The sequence below is a fragment of the Lucilia sericata genome, unplaced genomic scaffold (genome assembly GCF_015586225.1).
Source record: "Lucilia sericata isolate MDLA Ls3-8-SP2 unplaced genomic scaffold, ASM1558622v1 Contig001561F_arrow, whole genome shotgun sequence".
Taxonomy (NCBI): domain Eukaryota; kingdom Metazoa; phylum Arthropoda; class Insecta; order Diptera; family Calliphoridae; genus Lucilia; species Lucilia sericata.
Genome location: NW_023995483.1, coordinates 77,401 through 85,541, shown reverse-complemented (window position 1 = coordinate 85,541; position 8,141 = coordinate 77,401).

Sequence of the window (8,141 nt, the reverse complement as noted above, 5' to 3'; positions counted from 1 at the left end):
ACCAGGACGATAAGTTGGCTCTGTTGAGACGGACTCATAAGGCTTAGTTCTCGCATAAATAATGTTGTTTCGCATAGTTAAGTTTTGTAGTTCTAAACAAGCGGAATATGCTTCCGGGAGCGTTCCTGGACGCTGAATAATAATCATTCGCGAAAGGTCTGGTTTTAGTCCGCGTATAAAGATGTCCAATGACCTATTCCTGTAAGTTCCAACTAGAGCTTTTATAGTTTCTTCGCTGTAAGACTCCGTCTTAAGCTTATTAATGATTAGGGATAGTTGGTGATTGACCGTTGAATAGAATTCATCAACGGTCGAGTTTCCTTTTGAGAGTTGGTTCAGCTGATGTTCCAGAGTCTGTATATCATGCTTATCTGCGTAATGCAGTGAAAGTATTCTTTTAATCTCAGCCCAATCACTGTCAAATACGTTGTAAGACACAAGAGCTGTGTCCGCAGCACCAACAATTTTTGGCGCACGCTTTGAATAATAGCGCGGTATATGGGTTTTTCTTTTACTATTTCAAAATCATTTAGGATTGTTTCTACTGAGTGTACCCATGAAACGTACTGAGTTGGGTTACCCTCAAATGTTCTTAGCTCCTTAACGCTGTCTGGCAACCTGCTTATATCTTTCAAATCTGTTTCCGTACGTGGTCGCTGGAGAGATCCTTCTTCCGACACATATGTCACATCCTGTCTATTTTCCACATGCTCCAACCTACTCAAAACTTGTCCAAGTGCATTATTGCTTAGACTCGCTTCTATTATCCATATCCTAGCTTCTACTGACTTGATCTGTTCCATAAATCTGTTTATGGCTCCAGTCATAGTGATCACTGTTGTTTTTAATTCTTCTTCTTTTGTTGAAAATTTTGTATTTATATATATTTTTTTTATTTCAATTATTATATTTGGGATGAAAGGTAAATAAATTACCCTTTTACAATGAGTCTTATCTACGTTTCGCGGCGCGACGCGTCCGTTTAAAACCCTTTGCTCCTCGCGAAATCTCCGTATGATTCCAGTTTAGAACTCCACCACTATATTCCGTGGATTCCTACTATGGTACGGTTCACTTCACGTTCGCCTCGTAACCTTCTGTGATTCTTTTATTTTTACCACCAGGAATACCGGATTAGCGAAGGAGGAGTTAACCTTTAATGTTTATAAAAACTTTTTTGTTTTATTAGCCCTGGAGGAACACGTATATTTCGCAGGACTGTTATTACCTTATAAATATATTTCCCGAGGGAAATATTTCTTACTTTTTATTTCAAGGACTCCGTACCTTTAAACAGGGTCCCTGCTTGGGCGCCAGTTAAAGGATTTTAAACGGAATGAATTAAAAAAAATTAATTTTGGGAGCGACCCACGGCTCCTTATTTTAAATAAATAAAAATTCAGACAAAATGTTTGAATTGAATAAAATAAAATAAAAAATTGTGTAAATCAAATTGTGAGGATTTACACAATTTTTTATTTTATTCAATTCAAACATTCACAGGATTTTTGATATTAAAAACTTATTACTTTTATTAACTTTAAAATAGACAAAATATTAATTATTAATTCAAGAGTTAAAATTCAGCTCGACGTTCGATTAGATTCGCACCGCAACCAAGACTGCACATTTCAGGCCAACCCGGAGTTGTATTGATCCATATATCTTCAAATGAATTTCCGATGCTTGAAGATGATGGATTAAGGGAATATGAACGAATTCGTAATGGCACTAATGATGACATAAATACACTTTTGTAGTCTGCTAATGTCCGACTTCCACAAGCTTGTTTGTATTCTGGAAGTGCTGATAAACCGTCACATCCCCACTTACACATTAAGACAACATCACAGTTATGAATTTTCCTTAGTTGGTCTTCTGAAAAGTCTGACACAATTCTTGATGCTGTGTTTTCGAGCAAAGATGATATATCAATACAAGCTTCCACATCATTAACAGCAATAGGTGATGGTAGGATAGTTTGTTTTTTTTCCTGGATCGCCTTGTATGATGGTAATATATTGTGTCCTTTTTCATGCAGAGCTTTCCTTAATATTTGGTACTTATTTCGACTGAGACCCAGTTCCAACATAAGCGCTATTGCTTCCACTTCAGTAAAATTTGATTGTGATGTTGGAGTTGGTATACTTTCCACAATTCGCTTAAGTCGTTTTGGTGATGCATTAGGAAGAATAGTTGCAATATGTACGGCATCCATAGGTTGGTTTTCCTTTTTCAGCATTTCGTTAAATGTATCAGCAATTTCCTCATTTGAGATTGAAAAAAGTTTTTGTGTGACCCTCTTTTTTTTGACCTTGAACATAAGTCTTCGTATGACTTGCAAGGCGCTCCTGTTGATGTGTTGTAAGTTGAGATTTCCGTAGTAGTTTCCATCCAACTACAAAATTTTAATCGAAATTTCTTCTGATTTCCATCCACAGACTTACTTTTTACATCAAAAAGTTTTCTACTATATGTAGTTTTTATATACTTTGAAATGTCTTCAATTCTTTCTGGCCCTTTTGAAGATACACTCCATAAAACGGAACATAACTCTTCGTACTTTAATGTAATCTTCATTGTAGATTTATTAAATATGGTACTTAAAATCTAAGAAGTTTACTTATATACCAATTCTTGTCATTTCTGATACAGGTATTCCAAAGTAAAAAATAACGAATTGTCTACCTATTAACATTTAGGACTATATTACTATAACCTGTAATTCAATAATAATATTTCTTATTAGTGAATGAATCGAAATTATCATTACCTATATATTTTTACCTACATGATCATAAACGAAACAGAACGAAATGATCTGTCGAAAAAATTTAGGTGATTTAGGTGTTGTTGTGCGTGGCTCATAATAAAATTATAATTTTTTTGTTGTATATACAATGTTATAGTCTTTAATAAAATAATTAACTAAATAATTTTTAAAAATTGTCCAAATATTTTATTCAACACCAAATGTATGTTCTGTCATACTTAATACTAAAATATGAAAAAGATAAAATTAAAGGACACAGGTTTAAATGAACATATTTTTGAATGTAATTGAGATATTGCCTTGAATTTTTTTGTAAAGGGTCGAGAATTTCCATATCTAACTAAAAAATGATATTAAGGGATAAATATGGACTAAATTGTTGTAGCTATCTGCGATCCTATTAAAATTTTGATATAAATCATAGTTTAAGAAATTAAACAAATATGAAATTTTCAACGCTTGTTAAATTTGTCATTTCAAATAAGAAAATGCAAAAAAAAATTGAAAAGGTCAAAGGGCATCCCGCAATTCCCAAAAATAGGAACGAAAATCCCAAAAATGGGATTTTTTACTTTTTTGCCCATAGGGTCCACATTTCTTTCAGGGCTGGGAAAATACTTCTGGAGTAAATAGAAAACATATTGAGGTTTCCAAAACTTCTTTTAGTTTTCTGATCCCAGCTTTGGGATTTTAGAACATGTCGCCCAAAGTTGAAGTTTTGATAAAAAATAGGTCACATTCGGAAGGACGCAGTGGCAACATTTTCAAAAAATAGGACAAGTTTTTTACGTTCTACGTAAAGATACCTTTTAGAAAACTATAAAATTGTTATATGTTCTTAAAGAAAATTTTATTTTATTAATAAAAGAGTTAAGACACATTTTTGGCAAAAAAACGGCAAAAATCTAAAATTTTTTGAATTTTTAAATTCAAAAACGTATATTTTTGGATCTGTAAATGATATTGATCTGAAATTTTTTGTATATTATTGGAAATTTTGTTGTCTAACTAACGAGAAAAAACTGAGTCCATTTGGTCCTAAATTACGCAAGGTATTCCAAAAAAGGTGGACCAAGGTATGGTAAATTTTGTATCACTAAATTTTTAAATGCCTATAACTCGGATATTATAAGAGATAAGTAGTATGTCCAAGCATGTTTTTTCAAGATCTCGTCGAGCGCTTTCAGAAAATATAAAAATCTTTGTATTTGGGTGAAAAACAAAAAAATGGCACGAGTTCAAAAATTTTACATGTCGTAGGTACCCTACTTTGAGCCGCCACAGCGCCGTCCCTGGGGCATCTGCAGGGTTCATCTTCAAAACTTAAACTCGAATACTCCTTGGCTACGCTCACGCCAAATTTTATCTCGATCGGATCAGCCGTTTAGAAATGCCAGATTTATTTCCAAAAAATTTCCATTCTGCCCCACTGTGCCTCCCCACTAAAGTGGTGTAGGGTATAAATATTTTTTTAGGCCAGTGATCAATTATGTTCAAGATCTTTACAATCGATCAAATATTTCCCATAGCCCCCATACAAAGGCATATATTCCCGGAAATTAGTTTATCGTTAATAACTCCCTCAAATATATCGGTAGAAAATGATTCTAAGCCGATTGGTATACTTTAAGGTGGGTATAGGGCCAATATTATTGTGCGTTACAAACATCAGCACAAACCCAATATACCCTCCCCACTAAAGTGGTGTAGGGTATAAATATTTTTTTAGGCCAGTTATCAATTATGTTCAAGATCTTTACAATCGATCGAATATTTCCCATAGCCCCCATACAACGGTATATATTCCCGGAAATTAGTTTATCGTTAATAACTCCCTCAAATATATCGGTACCAACACAAACGTTTGTACATGCAAATATAATATGAACAGAAATCATACAGTCAACGTAAATCTCAGTCGGTCCACAATTGGTCATAGTTCCCATATAAGGTCCACTTCCGAAAATCACCTAAACGTACATATTTCATTGATGAATAAAGCTATTGTGATAAAATTCGATTTAAATATGTTTTGTGTACATACAAATCAATCTACCAAATTTTTTACGGATCGGTCCATTATTGGTCATAGCCCCCATATAAGGCCCACTTCCGAAAATCATTTAAAAGCTCATATTTCATTGTCAAATAAAGCTATCTTAAAAAATTCGACCCAAATATGTTTGGTCTAAATATGAATCACTCTACGAATTTTTTTCCGGATAGGCCCATAATTGGTCATAGCTCCTATATAAAGTCCACTTCCGAAAATCACTTAAACTAATATATTTCATTGAATTATAAAGCTATCGGAATAAAATTCGACACAAATATGTTTTGTCTAAATATGAATCATTCTACAAATTTTTTTACGGATCGGTTCCGAAAATCACTTAAATGCATATATTTCATTGTCAAATAAAGCTATCGGGATACAATTCGACACAAGTATGTGTTGTATACATACAAATCATTCTCCAAATTTTTTTACGGATCGGTCCATTATTCGTCATAGCTGGCATATAAGGCCCACTTCCGGAAATCACTTAAAAACACATATTTCATTGTGAACTAAAGCTATCGTGATAAAATTCGACATAAATATATTTTGTCTAAATATGAATTACACTACAAAATTTTTTCCGGATAGGCCCATAATTGGTCATAGCTCCCATATAAGGTCCACTTCCGAAAATCATTTAAACGCATATATTTCATTGAATTCTAAAGCTATTGGGATAAAATTCGACAAAAATATGTTAATTGTTAAATAAAGTTATCTAGATAAAATTCGGCACAAATATGTTTTGTCTTTATATGAATCACTCTTCGAAATTTTTCCGGATTGGTCCATATATGGTTATAGCTCCTATATAAAGCCCACTTCAAAAAAATCACTTAAGCGCACATATTTCATTATCAAATAAAGATATCGTGATAAAATTCGACAAAAATATGTTTTGTGTAAGGTCATAGCACGTATACATATAAAGCACTTCCGAAAATCACCTAAACGCACATATTTCATTAATTAGTAAATTTATTATAGTAAAATTCGAATTTAATTTTTTTTGGCATATAAATCATTATACGAAATTTTTTCCTTATCGGTCGATAATTGGTCACAATTTCCATATAAGGACCATTTCCGAAAATTACTCAAATGCACATTGACAATCAAAGTTATCGGGATAAAATTTGACATAAATGTGTATTTGGTATATATAAATCATTCTACGGAATTAATATACATTTTTCTCGACCTTATTAAAATTAGTTTGACATATTCATAAATGTTAGTACCCTCAATACTGAAAATTAGATATTTAAATGAGTTTTAATAAAAAGTAGCTTGCTGGTGGAGGGTATTTAAGGTTCGTCATAGCCGAATATTGCACTCTAACTTGTTTTATTAGGCTTAGAAAATGTCTTTTTTTAGACAAACAGCAAAGAAAATAGTATGTATATGTGAAAACCATTATTTGACGCACAAAAACACAGGTAAGCGGTGGTGTAGAGAGTGTGGCGAACTGGCACCCGGAGGGTTCCAAGTTCAACCCCTGTCTGTGTCGGCTTTTTATTTTTTCATTTTTTAAAAATTGTTCTATAAATAACTCAACTTACAAAACAACTTATTATCAGCCGAAAAATAAAGGATTTCTTTTGGGACATCACGAACAAAAATAAGTACTCTTTGTAGAAGAAAAGGAAGTAATCTTTCCTTCGAATTCTATTTACTTTTCTACTTACTTTATGAGTTAAATTTTTACTGGGATAATTATAATTTGCATAAATTCCGGCTGTTCCTTAATTACACAGTGATACAGCAAAAAAATGCAGGGGTTCTCATATACCAATTCCATTTCATTATAGTCCATAGAGTAGGAATATATTTTTAATTTTTCCCGATCACTTCGTTTAGTTCCTTTTTATACCCTACACCACTATACTGGGGAGGGTATTATACGTTTGTGCTGATGTTTTTACCACACAAAAATATTGGTCCACCTTTAAGTATACCGATCGACTCAGAATCACAATTTGAGTCGATTAAGACATGTCCGTCCGTCCGGCTGGCTGTCTATGTAAACGTTGTGCGCAAGGTACAGGCCGCAATTTTCAAGATAATTTGATGAAATTTGGACCAAGCATGTTTTTTGGCACAAGAACGAAGTCTATTGAAAATGGTTGAAATCGGTCCATTATTTCACCTAGCCCCCATACAACCGTACCTCCCGATTTGGGCTTTTTATGCCATAATTACGTCAAATATGCTACTATCTCTCTAAAAATTGGCACAAATAAGTTTTATATAAGTATAAATGACACTGCAGATTTTCGTAATGATCGGCCCTTATTTGACCCTAGCCCCCATACCAACCCCCCTTCAAAAAATGTCTTAAACGTCTAAAATTGACTTGTAACCATTTGTATCGCGATGAAACTCAACATAATTAACTATTATTTAACAAGTAAGAAAGTATAGTCGGGTGTGGCCGACCATATGATACCCTACACCAGTTATGAATATTATATGTGATTTATTTTTCATAATAAAGCATTTATCTTCAATATTCCCTTGTTCCGATACATTTAAGCAATTTATGGATGAAAAAATAATTTTCTGAAAGAGGTTTTATATGGGGGCTAGGGGCAAATATGGACCAAGCCCGATAAAATTTTGTGAATATATTTATATTTACATAATATTTTATTGTGCTGAATTTCTTCGCGATATTTGTGTTTATAAGTTAATTTGGGACATTCAAGTAATTTTCTGAAGAGGACTTTGTATGGGAGCTAGGGCCAAATGGGGCTCGATCTTTATGAAATTTGGCAGGGTCATCAAGACTTTTATAAAACTTAGTTGTGCCGTATTTTATCGATATATCTGTATATTTAACATAATTATGAGCTCAAAAGCACTTTTCGCGGGTTCTGTTCTATGGGGGCTAGGTGAAATAATGGACCGATTTCAACCATTTTCAATAAGCTTCATCCTTGGGTCAAATAAAACGTGCGTGCCAAATTTCATCCAATTATCTTGAAAATTGCGACCTGTACCTTACGCACAAGGTTTACATGGACAGCCAGACGGACGGACGGACATAGCTTAATCGACTCAGAAAACGATTCTAAGCCGATTGGTATACTTTAAGGTGGGTCTAAATGAAAACAAAAGGAAGCATAAATGAAAACAAAAAGAAGAAACAATATCTAAAGATAATTCAATAAATAATAAAATAAAAAGAAATAAATTGATCATAAAACGTTGAAAAAACCATTAAATAATTATAATTTGCAGAAATTCCGGCTGTTCCTTAATTATGGTCATTTCATGTAACTACCGAGGTGAATCCTGCACCAA